The sequence below is a fragment of the Panthera pardus genome, unplaced genomic scaffold, assembly GCF_024362965.1.
Source record: "Panthera pardus isolate Hobbes unplaced genomic scaffold, ASM2436296v1 HiC_scaffold_22, whole genome shotgun sequence".
NCBI lineage: Eukaryota > Metazoa > Chordata > Mammalia > Carnivora > Felidae > Panthera > Panthera pardus.
Genome location: NW_026526788.1, coordinates 41,266,184 through 41,283,180, shown reverse-complemented (window position 1 = coordinate 41,283,180; position 16,997 = coordinate 41,266,184). Strand labels below are relative to the sequence as shown.

Here is a 16,997-nt window from a genome sequence, read left to right as displayed (position 1 = left end):
GAAAGTTCTTCTTAATATTTAATGATCGTGTGGCAGGTACTCTGAGGAACACATAATTAGCTTCTCTCTGCCCATGTTCAAAGGTCTGGGAGCTCAAGGGACTTTCCCAAGGTTATGAAGTTAGAAGGTGAAAGGTAGAAGCAAGAATCCAACCCAACTGTGTCTGGCTCCAAAGTTCAAGTATGTCTTGCTTCCTTATCTGCTCCGTTAACATTTATTGAACTAAAATCTTGAAGTCATGAATGGCAAGTATCTCAAAAATAACTTTGTTTTATAAAATAAAGGATGGATGAATATGTAAAGGCAAGTCACTACGATTTCTACCCCTGCTGATGGAACAGGTGTGGGATATGAAAAGAAATAGGAGATTAGGCATGGCTTCAGAATTTTTAGTCAGAACGAAAACTGGATGACATTGCCATTTCAGGAGGAGAAAGAACAAACCAGTGAGTGCAGGAGATCATAGGGTGGTGGGTGCTCATCCTTCATGATCTAGGCCTATATGAACTAATGTCTTTTCTCTTTGCCTTGTACATGCTCTGCTCCATGCCTGCTCTCAGTTCCCCAGCAACTCCTCAACTCCAGATAACTATAAATGTTCTCCTTAACTCCAGGTAACTATAAATGTTGTTCCTTCTGCCTGGAATGTCCTCTTTGCCTCTCCCATATCATCCTCCAAGCTAGAAGTACATCATTTAGATTTCTCAGATTTCCACGAGGAGGAAGCTTTCCCATAACTCCTACCCTGGACAGATTTCATGAGTGAGGCAATGGAGTAATCTCCCTTGTATCAATTATCACATTGTATTGCAATCCCTCTGGTACTTATTTATCTTCACTTTAATCTGCAAGCTCTTGGACTTTGATGATTCTTTTGCTCCTGTTTTGTTCTTTGTTGTTCTAGATAATCTGGAAAAATAACATAATGTGAATGTACTCGGTGTGGACTCTGAACTGGCACACACAATAGATTGTCAGGGCATCTGAGAAATGAGGACTGTATATTCTTTTATTTTTTTTAATATTATATTTTTAAATGTTTATTCATTTTTTGGGGAGAAAGAGAGAGGATGTGGAGGAGGGGCAGAGAGAGAGACACACACAGAATCCAAAGCAGGCTTCAGGCTCTGAACTGTCAGCACAGAGACCTATGGATGCGAAGCTTGAACCCACAAACTGTGAGATCATGACCTGGGCCAAAGTCAGATGCTTAACCGACTGAGCCACCCAGATGTCCCAGGACTGTGTATTCTTGAAACTACAGGCAACATACACAATCAACAAAGGCAGGTTACCCCACCCCATTACTAGGTTTGTTCCGATCCAAACACAAACTTACATATCTAGACAGAGATTACCCTGGAATTCTTAGTATTCCTGTTTACTCTTAGATGGATGATTCTGTTTAAAATGTTCTGTTAAGTTACCCCTTCTTAAATTTTACTGTCCTTTCTACTTATGGTAGATGTGTCATGAACCTATTCCATGTAACCAACATTACCTGGAATATCACGAGGAAGTTGTTGTACGTGAGGAAACAAAAGAAAAAGGGACATACAGGTTCTAACAATAATACTGAAGAGATATAAGGATGCTCTCCTCTTTCTTCTTTCCCTCAGTGTCCCTGCCACTCACACATGTAATTACCTTCAAAAAAGTTCACACAGTGATATTCCTGGTTGAAACTACCAATTACGAAAAAATCTAAGAATAAAGGGAAGCTCATGCCCCCAAGGAAGAGAGGCACAGAAATTCTGGATCTTCTGTTGCCTCTGTGGGTTGAGACAGCTCAGGGAGGAGGTCTGCATGAGCTGAAATACATCAAAATCTTGTTGTCTCACACACAGGAAAGGTTCATTTCTGCTAGAATGAAATACCACACTCATCACTTACGACAGACAGAAAACATATAGTAACCAAAGAAGGAAGTCAAACTTGTGAAGAAGAATAATTTTTGGAAGACTTAGAATAAGTAGCTCATGGCTGGAATATAATTCATCCAGTAAACAACCCCATAGGCACTGTTTATAGACCTACCATCTGGGAAGAGAAATCTCCTACCTGGGGATTGTTTTAGGGCTTGTTTTCTGAAAGGTAAAATGGTACCATTGTCCCCCTAGTAAAAAGACATGACAGCCAGGTATTGGATAGAATGGTTCAAAAAACAACTCCATTTTAGGAGAGAAAAACACAGTTAAGAGAGTTGTCAAAAGCAGAACATATTATGTTTCCTACATGTCCCCCCCTCCTCCATTATCATTGGAGCATCTCACAGGGTTGGCAGGAGAGAATATTATAATTCTGATTTTCAGCAAAATGTCTGTGCCTAAGCAGATATGCATGCTTGTGTGACAGAAGTGCCATTCTCATCATTTCTGGGAGAAAACATTCCATTTTATAATGCTAAAAATTTCCCCCAAATACATGCATTTGTTGATGATTCTGGGGCATCAGTTCTCTTTTAGGCAATTTATGCTTTGTCTCCACTTAAGAGATCCCACGAGCCTTCGCAACCGAGGAACCCCCATGCAATTCAGTGAAATAAGTCCTTCTCAAGATCAGCAAGCTCTGCTGTATGGCTAACAAGGAAATGTGGATTTGTGAAATGAGCAGGGGTTTGGAGGGTGTGAGCATGCACGCATGCACTGGGAAAAATCAGGGGTCAGCAAAATATAGTCTACAGGCCAGATATAGCTGGTGGGTTTGGTTTTGTAAAAAAAGGTTTAGGGGAACCCAGCCAGGTCCATTTGTTGACGTATTGTCTGTGGCTTCTTTTGTACCATGGTGGCAGAGTTGCGTGGTAGCCGCAAAGAATGCCAAGCCCAAATATTTACTATTTGGCCTTTAACAGGAAAAATGTGCTGATCCCCAGATAAGTAAAAAGAAATTCAATGAATAAAAATCACTTTGTCCTGAGATCTACTTATGGTAGATGTGTCATGAACCTATTCCATGTAACCAACATTACCTGGAATATCACGAGGAAGTTGTTGTACGTGAGGAAACAAAAGAAAAAGGGACATACAGGTTCTAACAATAATACTGAAGAGATATAAGGATGCTCTCCTCTTTCTTCTTTCCCTCAGTGTCCCTGCCACTCACACATGTAATTACCAGTAAAAATTTAAATAAGGTCTTCAATTAACATTTTTAAAGATTTTTAAAATTTTGAAAACAACCCCTTAAATTGTTACAAGAATAATTGTAGTTCATTTACTGTGCTGAGTAAACATGGAGGTTGCCAGCCAGGTGGAAGTCAACTCCGTCAGCATCTGCTAACAGACAAGGCCAATGTGGCTTCTGTGACTAGAGCTCGGGGACTCGGTGTCTAAGGCAAGAACCTTGAGGTCCAGGCAAGGCATCTGAGCAGGTGTAGTTGGGAATCTCGTCAGCTGTTCATGCACAAAGGCTCTGTTACATACAGTAGTGATGCTGCTGAGGAGTTGGGACGACCAAGGTCTTTCCCAGAAAACTTTAAATTAGAGACCAGAAGGAGGATGGAGATCAATTGGAAGTGGGGGAAAAATGGAAAAGACAAAGAAAGTAAGGATAAAAGAGAGACAAAGGGCAGCTGAGATGTTAAATGGATGTCTAGTCCAAAGGTAGATCTGCCTACAATTCTTCACTAGTCATGCAATAGGTATTTTCTGACTTCTAGAGCCACACCTTAATGGTGTGTGTGTGTGTGTGTGTGTGTGTGTGTGTGTGTTTTGACACCGTAATGTTATCCCAGTCTCTGTGAAAGAAAAGTCTCAAGGTAAAATCTTTGTTAATTTTAATTTTTTTATTTCTTATTTTCCTCTTACTGCATTCATCAATGTCCCTGAGGTTTTTTATTTTGATTTGTTTTTCTGTCTCTCTGTTCATTTGCTTGTTTGTTTTAATCAAAGGAGCTTAACACATAGAGATTGAAATGGGAAAAACATTCTATCAGGAAATAATTACTGGACACACAAACTGTATCCAAGGCACAATGGCTCACCCTAAAGAACATAAAGAAAAGCACAGACTGATGTCAGGGGTGCCATACTTCATGGCCATGCAAGCTACTACCACTTTTTAACAAGCTTTTGTTTCTTTGGTTACCAGAATGTTCCATAAGGTATTTAGAGCCTGTAGACCTCAGCTATACAGCTGGCTGTTGCAATTTGGTTGTAATATGGTACTTTGGGGTCAATACTATGCTTGAAATATAAATGGATGAATGGCTTTTAGCTAGAAATTTTTAAAATTTCTGCCTGAATGCTTGAATCCCTTGAAATGCTCTGGCAGCCTGCTCCTGCTGTCTTGGCCCCCTCAATGTTTTTGTTACCTTGGCTCCAAAAGGGGGCACATACCAGCCATCTCTCTGGGAAAGCATAAAGCAATAGGGCATATTCCCATTTCAAGCTGCTGGTTCTGCACCCATGGAGCTCCACATAGGTGCATTCTCACTGCTCTGACCAAGCAAGGAATGAATTCATTTTCCTAATGACTCACAGATTGTGAATAACTCCCCCCGCCTTTCTCAGCCTCGGACTGTGGTTGATCCCTTTGTAGATTGGCAAGACATAACAACTTTTGGGTAGGGAATCTTCTTATTTCTCCATTATTGGAACTTAACGATGTGGGTTCAAAGCATGCTTTGTGCCATGTCCCTATTCTATGTAGTGGTGCCTCTGTGAAAAGGCCCCCTAACAACAATAGCAATGACAACTATAACATGAACATTTATTAAGTACTTACAATACACAGCTCTGTATAGGTTCAAAGTCATTTAGACTTCTTCAAGGTTCTGGGGCCATTATCAACCCTATTGGCACTTGAAGAAATTGAAGCACTGAGAAACTGAATTATGCATTTAGGTTCAAATAAAAAGTGAGTGATCACAGACTGTCTGGCACTAGAGCGCATTCTTTTAGGCTCCTATGCTACTGCCTAGGGGGAGAAGAAACACCTTTGTCCTGTGCCTCTGTAATTCTAAAATCAGTCGTTAATCAAAAACAAAAACAAAAATAAAAACAAAACAATGATGTAGCAGTAGTGTGGGATGGTAAAAGAGGTCATACTCTGGAGTCAGACAGACCTGGGTTCAAATACCAATCCTATATTGGATTAAGCAAGGTAATATTAAGGAAATCCCTGTCTTCTCCTAGTCTCAGGACCTCATCTGTAAAATAAGGATACTAAGGCCTTCCATGCATGGTTTTGTGAGCATAATAAAATAATCGATTCAGAGTCTGCAAAACAGTGTCTGATGTTTAACGGGTAATCATTCAAAAAAGTAAAGCTTTTCTTCTTCCTTTCTGCTCTAATGGAGCTCTTTTAACTCTATTCTTATAGAAGATTTTTTTTTTCTATTATCTAACACAGAAAAAACAATCTCATTCTAAATAGCTAAGAATTCCCTCTTGAAAACCTGAGGTGCTCATGACCACAAAGAACAGCTTGAACCCGTCAAGATGGATATTAGTTTCATAAGTCATAATCCTATCTTTCAAACTGTCTTGAGTTAAAGTGAAGAAGCTTAAATTATTTAAAATCTTAATTATGCTACTAGGCAGCTTTGAATGTTAGTGGTCTGGAAGAAGGAAGGAATATTCTATGTAGTATCAATCTAGAATTTTTTTTTAATGTTTATTTATTTTTGAGAGAGAGAACGTGAGTGAGCAGAGGAGGGGAAGAGAGAGAGGGGGGACAGAGAATCTAAAGTGGGCTCCATGCTGACAGCAGACAGCCCAATGCATGGCTCCAACTCACCAACCATGAGATCATGACCTGAGCTGAAGTCGGACACTCATCTGACTGAGCCACCCAGGTGCCCCTCAACCTAGAATGTTGAATAGCTATTTTTAAAGTATGAGATATTCTATTTCGGTACATAGAAGACCTTAAAGATCAGACATGGGTCTGGTATACATTACATGTGCCTGATCTTCCCCATTTTTTGCCTTCTGTTGAACCTGCTGGATCCCAAGGCCCCCACAACATGCTCACTACCACAAGTGATGGGCCAATTCTGACTGAGGCTTGGGAACCAATGCTAACTAAACTTGTAAGGGCACATGGAAGCATTTAGGAGGTACTCAAGTTACTGATTGCTTAAATATTGAGTCAGAATGCTAATAGTCCAGCCCAGGCCTTGGACCATGCCATTGAGATGTTAGTGACAAAGTCCAAATGTTCCTCTCTAGTTTTGCTCAGCAGAGTCCCTGTCTGACATTTATTCAGCATGTTTTACCTTCCAGTCAAGAGAAACTGATATTTTCCCCATACTTTTTGCTCACCATCTCCCTGAAACATTAAAAAGCATGCATGTGCATGTGTGCACACACACATGCACACACACACAGATAGGGAGTGAATGAGGAGAGAGGGAGAGGGAGATAGACAGAAAGAGAAAGAGAGAGAGAGAAAGAGAGACATCTTAATCCTCAATCCATTTTTGCCTTTTAAAACCTGTTAAAACCCACTTAAATTAAAAAACAAAAAACTGCCTGATCAGGATGTTAACTGCCTGATCTTCTGGACTTAGGAATATTTCCTTTGCTTTCTCCCCCATTCTTTAAAAAAAATTTTTTTAACATTTATTTATTTTTGAGAGAAAGGGAGACACAGAATTTGAGGCAGTCTCCAGGCTCTTGAGCTATCAGCACAGAGCCTGATGCAGGGCTCGAACTCATAAACCATGAGATCATGACCTGAGCTGAAATTGGATGCTTAACTGACTGAGCCCCCCCCCCCCAATCCTTCCCCCCCAATACCTGTATGTATTCATTTACATATTTGTTTCTTATTTGTTCATTCATTCATTCATTCATTCAAAAATTATTTTTGAGCACCTACTCTGTGCCATGAATTGTTAGGCATTAATGGTAACTGTAACAGTAATAGAGTCCCTGCTTTCACAGATTTTTCCAAGCTAATAGCAGGTAGAGACAAAATATTTGGTGTAATGTGAAGACCTGTACTAAGTATACAATTCAAACTTTGGAGACAGGGTTTGGAAGACTGGGAAAACTTTCTGTAGGAAGTAACAATCTTCTGATGATTCTGAAAGGAGAGTAGAGATTAGGTGGAAGATGAAAACTAGAAGGGGCAGCTGGTAAGTGAAAAAAGGAACAGTAGGGTGTTCTAGACGTAGGAAAACAGCATCTGTAAGGCCCACCGTGAGAAAGAGAGCATGCAATATTAAAAGAATTGAAAGTCATTCGGCACAGCAGGCATACAAGGAGCATGACTAGAGTGGAAGCAAGTGAAAAGACTATATTTGTATTTTAGAATAATTTTGTTCTGTGGAGAATGGATTGGAAGGAGACCGACTAGAGATAAATTTAGTAAGCTGCTACAGTCGCTAAGTGACATTTCTCCGTTTAGACAAGTGGTTTCAAGGTAAAGCAGAACGGAAACTTCAATAGAGGTTTAAGAACAAATGAATCGGTGGATGTGCAAGTTGGATGGAAGAGAGAGGGAGGAGTCAAAGATGCATTTTTGGATTGTGATTTGAGCAAATAAATGGATGGTGGTTCCATTTACTAAGAACAAGGGGGATGGCTCAAGATGGAAGGGAAACCGTGAGTTCGGTTTGTCCATAGTGACTCTGAGGTGTTTAGGGGACACCTGAATGTAGATGTCTTAGAGAGTGACATGCCCTACTCTGTGTTGACAGCTCAGAGCCTGCTTGGGATTTCCCTTTCCCTCTCTCTCTGCCCCTCCCCTGCTTGTTCTCTCTCTCTTGCAGAAACAAACATAAAAAAATAGCTTGCTTTAAAAAAAAATTTTTTTTAAAGTGGCATGCCCTTATACATGGCACTCTTTACTGTGGTGACATTCCAGGACCTCCTGTCCTTCAATAGTTCCCCAAGACACCAAGTACACAGGTGGGTCAGATTGGTTTATGATTATGTTCTCCAGACAACACACTCTGTCTGTAAGACTGCATCATCTCTATCACCTGTAATTAGATCTAAATCCCCGGGATGTGGTCATCAAGCTAAGGGTGGATGTCATACTTCTGGGCAGGAACTTGATACACAGGACCTATAACCATTTCACAAATAAAGAAACAATTTCTCATGGGGCAACTGGGTGGCTCAGTCAGTTAGGTGTCTGACTCTTGATTTCAGCTCAGGTCACGATCTCATGGTTCGTTAGATCAAGTCCTGAGTCAGGCTCCAGCAGGGAGCCTGCTGGGGATTCTCTCTCCCTCTCTCTCTGCCCCTCCCCCCATTCTTGCATTTTTTTTCTCTCTCTCTCTCAAAATAAATAAATAAACCTTAAAAAAAGAAACAATTTCTCAAAACTTATCGAATGCTAGAGAGTCCAACACCGAAAGAGTTCAAAGAATTGAAATATCTCATCAGTTCAGATAGTTTTATTTTTATTTTTAATTTTTTTTAATGTTTTATTTATTTTTGAGACAGAGAGAGACAGAGCATGAACAGGGGAGGGTCAGCGAGAGGGAGACACAGAATCTGAAACAGGCTCCAGGCTCTGAGCTGTCAGCACAGAGCCCGACGCGGGGCTCGAACTCATGGACCGTGAGATCATGACCTGAGCCGAAGTCAGCTGCTTAACCGACTGAGCCACCCAGGCACCCCAGTCCAGATGGTTTTAAAGTCTATGAAGTTTCAGAGCCACTCTATACTCTCAGGCTATGGAAAAATAGCACGTAAAAATAACACAGTAAAAACCCTATGATGCTGCCTGAGGATTAAGAGTAAAATGGTTCAGCAGGATACTTTTAAAACTAAAAGTATAGTTTTAACCAAGGGCTAGCACCTTGGTTAATACATAGAAAGTTTAATGAATTGATAAATTGGTAAGTCCACAAATAATGATAATGTTTTACATTTGTACTGAAATCCAAAGTTCAAAAAATACCTTCATGCCCATGAAATTATTTAAATATTTGAATCATAGGACTTCAAAAGCAGTTGCTATTTTCCAGATCATTTGGGCAAATGTTAGGGAATCCCATATACATGTGCAATCAGCTTATCAACATTCATAATATCTTTCACCTCAACTAAACCACATTCTCTGAAACTACACTAAACAATTACTTCTGTTGGGAGCTAAAGAAGATGGAGAGTAAAATATCTTCCCATCCAAATTGGTTGAGCACTGTTAAATTTTCTTCCTATATTTATTTTTAATAAAATGAAAGAGATGAAAGAAACTGAATTCTGGACAAAACAACAACAACAAAAGAATGAAATAATGATTTATGTTTTTTCTTTATCCTAATTGTAATTTTTAAATAAATATTTTACTTTGTAACAGTTTTAGATTTATAGGATTATTATGAAGTAATACAGAGTTCATGTATTCTCCATACACAGTTTTACCTATTATTATCTTACATTAATATAGTACATTTGTCAATAATTAATGAGCTGATATTGATGTAATGCTACTCACTAAAGACAATACTTCACTCAGATTTCGTCAATTTTTCCCTCTCTTTTTCACTTCCCAGATCCCATTCAGGAGGCCATGTGGTCATGTTACCTCAGGTTCCCTTTGGTTATGACAGTTTTTCAGATTTTCCTTATTTTTAAATGACTGACAGTTTGAGGATTACTGGCCAGGTATTTTGTAGAATGTCCCTCAGTTGGGATGAGTCTGATGATTTTGTCATGATTACACTGGGGAAATTTATTTCTGGGAGGAAACTGTAGAGCTACCGTACCATTATAATCATGTCACATCAAATGACTTATCACCGTTAATGTTAACCTTGATACCTGACTTGGGTAGTTTGTCAGGTTTTTCAGCTTTGAAGTTACTCTATTTTTTTCCCGTCTATACAGTAATCGGAAGAAAGTTATTATGTGCAGCTAACATTTAAGTAGCAGGGAGTTTTGTTCCATTTCTTTAAAGACAGAGTGGCTGCATAAATTATTTGTAATTTTTCTGCCAGGAATAGTTGCCTATTTTCCACATTGATTTACTTAGTTATTTTTTTATATCACTGTAGACACATAGATTTTTATTTTATACATTGAATTATAGTCCAATACAAGTTTATTTTGTCTATATACTTTGTCCAGCTTTGGCAGCTGGGAACTCTTTCAGGCTTTTGAAACACTTTGATACACTCATATTGTTGCAGGGATTTTTTTTTTCCTGAGTCCTCCTTTACTTCCTGGTACTACAAGATGCTCCAGGGCCATCTGGTATATTTTCTGCCTCAGTCCTATAGTCAGCCATTTCTCCAAGGAGCCGTTTCCAATAAAAATTGGAGAAGAGTATTATAAACCAAAATCTGGGTTCTGGGTATGCTTATGGTTACTGGGGTGTCATTGCTTCTAGGTTCTCTCAACTGACAGTAAAGCAGTAAAGATATATATGTGTGTATACACTGTCCCATGCATGTGTGTGTATGAATGAATAAATTAGTATTTCTATACACAACCATATATATATATATATATATATATATATATATATAGGTTTCTATACACAACCTATATATATTACACATAGACAGTTCTTTTAGTCTTTAGTTTTACAAACTCTATTCAATTCCAGCTATTTAGATCTGCACCTTATTTCCCTACATCCTTCCATGACATTGTTTCACACATTTGTAACACGTTTTGTTTCCTGTCTCACATTGTCATCCTTTCTGGGGACCCTCCAACCTCCTAAATGATTATTTTTAATTTGTGTATATTAAAGTACACTCTTTATGAAATAAAGTTCTACGGGTCTGGACAAATGTATAATTTCATATGTTCAACATTACAGCATCATACAGAATAGTTACATGGATCTAAAAGTCCTCTATGCTCTAACAATTTATCTGTTCCTCCCTCTCCTCAGAAACCCTGGCAACCAATGATAGTTTTTTCCTGTCTTTACAGTTTTGCCTTTTCCAGAATGTCAGATAATTGGAATCGTAAAGTCTGCTTGCTGGGTGCCTGTCATTAAATTTGGAAAGTTCTCAGCCATTATTATTCCAACTATTTCTTCTGCTCCAGTTTCCTGTTGGGTTCTGGTATTCCAACTATGTGTGTATGTTACAAGTTTTGAAATATATTCCATACTTTTTAAGTTTTTATTATTTGTTTTGAAATTTCTTCTTTTGCATTTCAGCCTGAGAACTTTTGGTGGATTTATTTTGAAGCTCACTGATTCTCTTCTCAGTCATATCAAGTCTACTGATGAGCTTATCAAAGGCACACTTCAAATTTGTTACAATGTGTTTATTTTCTGGTATTTCCTTTTGATTTTTTTCTTAGAGTTGCCCTCTCTCTTCCTATATTATATATCTGTTTTTGCATGTTGCATACTTTTTTACTTAAAGTCCTTAAAATTTTAATCATAACTATTTTAAATTTCCCGTCCGATAATGCCAACATTTGTGTCATATCTGGGTCTGGCTCTTGTGTTTGCTTTGTCTCTTCAGATTATATTTTTTTATTGCCTTTTGTCACATTTTCTAATTTTTGTTTCTATTTTTTCTAATTTTTTGTCTTATATATTAAGAAATGCATAAAGAGGACTCCATGTGAAAATTTGTGTTCCCCTAGCTAGAAATTGAACTTTGTTTAATACTTTCATTAAAGGTGCCAGGGTTTTTAAATCTCTTCAGTGTCCTGTTTGTCTCCCCTCTTGATTAGGGGTTTTCCTAAGTAGGTCTCTTCACAAAACAAATCCATATCCTTCAGCTGTAATCTATTATTATACTGGGGCCCTGTTTACCTGGTAAAGTGTAGGGTAAGAGAAGTGTTGCCTAAGTGAATAGTTAACATTTCAGCCTCTTAATGGGCCTATGGCCATCGCAAACATCCTTATAAAAATCCCTCCCTTCTCCCTCAGCCCTCTTCAGAGACTGGAAAACAAAGGTCAGGTAAAAGCTTCCCCTCCCTCAGGTGCAGGCCTTTGTTAAGGAGAAGGCTCTGACTCCCCAAAGATTACTCTCCTAACCCCACCAGAACTGTGAGGAGGAGATCCTTCTTGGCTTTCTGGAAGTAAAGCCCAGGAAAGGTCTGAAGGCTTCCCTAAAACTACAGGCCCCCAGGAGTTTCTCATTCTCATGCTAATCCACACTCACCCTCCAGCAATTGATCAAATGCACCAGTGTATTTCAAAGCCCAGTGGCTTCGGTTCCAAGGAAGCACATCTCTGGGTTTACCAGTCTCCCCAGTTCTTAGTGTGATGGCCCTGCACACCCCATTGGCTAGTGAAGCCCAGAAAAGTCACTGAGTTGCAGTTTATCTAGTTTTCACTTGTTAGAAGGAGTGACAACTTCCAAATCCTTTACATGTGGAATCTGAAACGAGAGAAGCTTCCCTATTTCCATTTTCAAAGAAAATTCTATATTCAAAGAAAATTCTATATTCTCTATTCAGACCCATCTTTGGCTTTCATACTTATATGCACATCTAGTACTTAGCTGCACATTTTTTTTTTCATTCCAGTATCTCAAGGCAGCAATTGCAGAAATTTGTGTTTGCATTCTGCAAACTTTAGAATTCCCCAGAAGTTAATTTCATTTCTAACTGAGCAAACATCAAGAGGTTCTCAGCTAGCCAAAGCATAGTCAAATGTGCTAGAAGGGGTATTAATACAAATTATATTTTTCACTTTATTTCAAAGTCATTCAGAGCCAGAGACACATCAGCATCAAATATACTGATGGTGTCTTTTCTTTTTAAAACATTTTTTTAAATGTTTTGTTTATTTTTGAGACAGAGAGAGCACAAGCAGCAAAAGGGCAGAGAGAGAGGGAGACACAGAATTGGAAGGAGGCTCTAAGCTCTGAGCTGTGGGCACAGAACTCAGGCGTGGGGCTTGAATCCAGGAACCAGGAGATCATGACCTGAGCCAAAGTCGGGCGCTCAACCGACTGAACCACCCAGGTGCCCTTAGTGATTCCTTTTCTTTCCTACATTTACATATAATGAGGATTTCATAATGGCTTGTGCTTCTAGACAGTTTTTCCTAAAGACGGTCTGAAAACTATATTTCAAAGTTAAGAGAGACAGCTTTAGAAGTTTTGTTTATATACAGCAGCAGTTCAGTGACTGTGCCTGGGAGGAGTGGTCTCCGTTATCACTCCCACGTTTCCAATACGCTCTACATTCTCTATATACTAAATCATTGTGTACTTGACTCTCGTACCACTCAGTTAAAAAATTCAGAAGAACATTAATGGGCAGCCAGCAGATCGGATTAGAAGTAGCCTTAAGAAGAAATTGATTTGCTTTCCTGGAGCTGGTCTCTGTGGATCACCAGCCTCAGGGTTTACTGCAATCCAGCACACGGGTGTGTATAACCTTGGGTGTGTATTACCTGGGCCTGAAGGACAGTGGTAGTTTATGTCAATTAGCTAGCTTTCCCATTCCAAGTGCTGATGCTGCTTTAAGTAAAGGGAGATGGCTTTCTCATTTTTCCCTCTTAACAGGAACAGACACAAACACACACATATACTATAATGAGGCTTACTGGGGCCCAGCGAGGGCTTGAGTGGCTCATGTCTGTGTGAATGTAGTGACTTCAGAGACTGAGGATAGGTAGGGATGCTTGATAAAATATAGGATGTCCAGTTAAATTTGAATTACAAGTAAACAGTGAATATTTTTTAGAAGTCTGCTAAATCTGACTGCGCCCTCTTTTGCGTAAATCAATTCCACCTGAGGGGGTAAGGTTTTCCTCTCTTAAGAATTCAGCTTTTCTTACCATATCAAGAGATCAAGATACAGTATCCCCTTGTGGAAAAGACCCTCAGGAGTTGAAAAACAATCACTGATGCGTCACAGGGCTTTTCCTGAGGGTCATGAACACATGGGGAAGGCTTTGGTCACAGTCAAAACCAGGCTTAAAGCCCTTTCTAACAGCAGGCCATAATGGTCACATTCATTAATCAACTTGCACGTGAGTTAGGAGACTATATTAATACTATTGGCCAAGTCTGGATAGCATTTTAGAAGCATGGAAAATAAATGTCCTCTTGCAAAGAACTATGTGCCAAATACCATAGTAGGCACTTCGATGATACTATTCCAATTAATTGCCACAACAATGCAGATTTGTCTCACTATCTCCTCTTCCATCTGTGAAATGAAGCTTCGGCACAGTCAAGGAAAGCCACGTGGTTACACAACTTCATGGCGGGTAAGTTCGAGTTCACTTCCTTCCCAGAGTTCAGTTGTGTATAATCATTTACACAGAAATCAAGGCCTGGACCATCAGACAGATCCCCCTACCCCATGGGTGGGGGTCATCAAGGCAGGGGGGCCAGACCTCATGAAGACAGTATCCTCAGTTCAGAAAAAAAAAAAAAAAAAAAAGGAAAAAGGTAACACGAAAATCTCAGTGCCCAGGTCTCAGCAGCAACGGAGTTGGCATCTCAGCATCATTCAGGATGTGAAAGATCTCTAGAGTTTCTGGAAGATCCTTAAAAAGGAAGATAACTTCCTTTCCCAGCAACCCTCACATGTCAGGATCTGTCATAAGTGGTATTTATTTGATATTTTATTTAACCTTCAAAATAAGCTTATGGTTTGGGAATTTGTTGCACACTTTACCAGAAAACAAGGCTCAAAAAGATGAAAATACTTGCTGACAGTCTTCTGGCGAAGAGGGTTTTGAACTGAGATTCACACTCATGGGCTGTCTGAATACAAAGCCCTTGCTCTTTCCACATGGACTGCACTGCTTCTGTGAATGTTTCCCACGTATAACATATGGAAATGAAAAGTTAAATATTAATGAAGCCTCCTTTTGAGTGTGTACTCTTGCCAAGTTAAGTAGCTTAGCCATTTATTTTCACCTCTGTCACTGGTGATTAGAGTATATTGCAGGGGGGAAAATGTCAAATTTCAGTTGCTTACTTTGCTTTGACGTTAAAAAAATTAAGGGAAAAATGTATGTATATATTCTTTAATTTCAATCCAAGACAGAGTTAAGCTGCATGAATGTCAAGGTTATGACTCTAGGCCCAGTTTACAGCCTAGCCCAGAGGCAGAAGTAGGGGATTAGGTGTGTTATACTCAGTCTGAGACAACACCAATGTCTGAATGTCGCTTTGAGAGTGTTAGTGCTCAGCTCTGAGACTTCCAGGCAGTGGGAGGCTTCAGCCATAGCTTATAAACAATAGCTTATTTAGGAAGCTATTCAGGGACATCCAAGATGTTATGAAACACACCAGAAATGGCCTCACCATGACCTTAAGCACCAGAAAAGAAGTTGGGGTTCCAGGACTATCAGAGGAATCGGAGGCAGGGGAAAGGAACAGGTACCAGAAAGGTAGCATAATTATGGTAGATGCAGGTTAGATGTATCACCTGTTGGAGATTAACTAGGAAGCCATCTAGCTCTGATGTAGGCTCTGTACTGGGGTGGGAAAGTACTCTTTTTAAAAAAATATTTATTTTGGGGAGAGTACAAGCAGGGGAGGGGGCAGTGAGAGGGGGACAGAGGATGCAAAGTGGGCTCTGTTGACAGGCTGACAGCAGTGAGCCCAATGTGGGGCTCGAACTCACCAATCCTGAGATCAAGACCTGAGCAGAAGTCAGACACTCACCTGACTGAGCCACCCAGGTGCACCTGGAAAGTACTCTTCTTTTTAAAAATTAAAAAAAAATCTTTATTTATTTTTGAGAGAGACAGACAGACAGAGCATGAGCAGGGGAGGAAAGAGAGAGAGGGACACACGAATCGAAAGTAGGCTTCAGGCTCTGAGCTTTCAGCACAGAGCCCGATGTGGGCTGAAACTCAAGAACTGCGAGATCATGACCTGAGCCAAAGTCAGAAGCTTAACCTACTGAGCCACCCAGGCACCTCTGGAAAGTACTCTTCTTAATGAGAGCCTGGCAAGTGTGGCATTCCTACTTGAAACTGTCATCTCTATTTAATTTCTGTGCCTTCCTTGTGAAACAGTCTTCATAGTCACTGGTACCTGTTTTGGTCAAGAAGTCATAATCTCAGGAGAGTTACTAAGACCTTAGCCTGAGTTAGGAAATGATAGCTTTGTGAGTTGGTTCAGCCACCCGGGTACTATATTACAAAATCAGGAGCTGCACCGTAATTATTTCCGTTCTCCTCCAGTGGGCTAATATTAGGCCGACATTTAATTTTCTCCCACCTTATCAAATTCCTTACTGACAAAGTCCTTTAAAGCTCAATTAATTCAGCAATATGATTACATTCCCTGAGGAACATATAAGCATTACTGCTGTGTAGAAATGGAGACTTCCTCAGCATGCTCCACTGTTAGAAAGGATCGTTGAACAGGAGAAATTTCAACAGTGATTTGAGGGGGAGAATTTACAATTGTGCTGTTAGTTTTTATGGCTTAACAGTCTTTTTAAAAAAAATGTCATGCAATATCCTTACGTTGTTCAATCATGTTTAATAAATATCATCTGTTTACTCCTATCTCTGAGTGGAGGAGAATTTTTCCTGACTGCAAAGGTGGGTGATTTGAGATAAGATCTATAGGAACATTGTCACAGTTCTGCACAAAGTTCTAATTTATGTCCTATTCTTAAAAAAAAACAATGAGAATAACAACAAATAAACTATAACAGATCTGCTCAAATATTAGGAATGATTTTTTATCCGTTGTAAAGACTTATGCAAATAGAACCAAGACTATATATTCTTTTGCTTCTTTATCTTTATTTAAAAAAAAAAGGGCCACTGTAATCTAGAATTAGAAATTCTTTATTCAAGGGATCTTGAATATTACAATTTTATGACTATCTTTCTTACTAAAAATGTATTTATATCACAACAATAAGATAAACGTTTCTTAATCACAGATACAAGATGACAGAAATCGAAATATGAGAAAAATTAGAAATGTATTTATATATTTGCCAATATTTATGAAAAAAATGATCATTCTTCCATTTTAGGTTCAGAGAATATCATTTAAGTTGTAGAAGCAGCCTAAAATGGACTTCATACGTTCATTATTTAAAAGTATTCAGATCTTGGGGTGCCTGTGTGACTCAGTTGGTTAAGCATAGGACTTTGGCTCAGGTCACAATCTCACGATT

The 16,997-nt window shown here is 39.2% G+C and overlaps 1 protein-coding gene across 10 annotated transcripts in view; it reads right to left on the bottom strand.

The window, feature by feature from the left end:
• NRG3 (neuregulin 3) overlaps positions 1-16,997 on the bottom strand; it is a 1,050,974-nt gene that overhangs the window by 54,829 nt on the left and 979,148 nt on the right. The gene's annotated exons all lie outside the window — the stretch shown is intronic.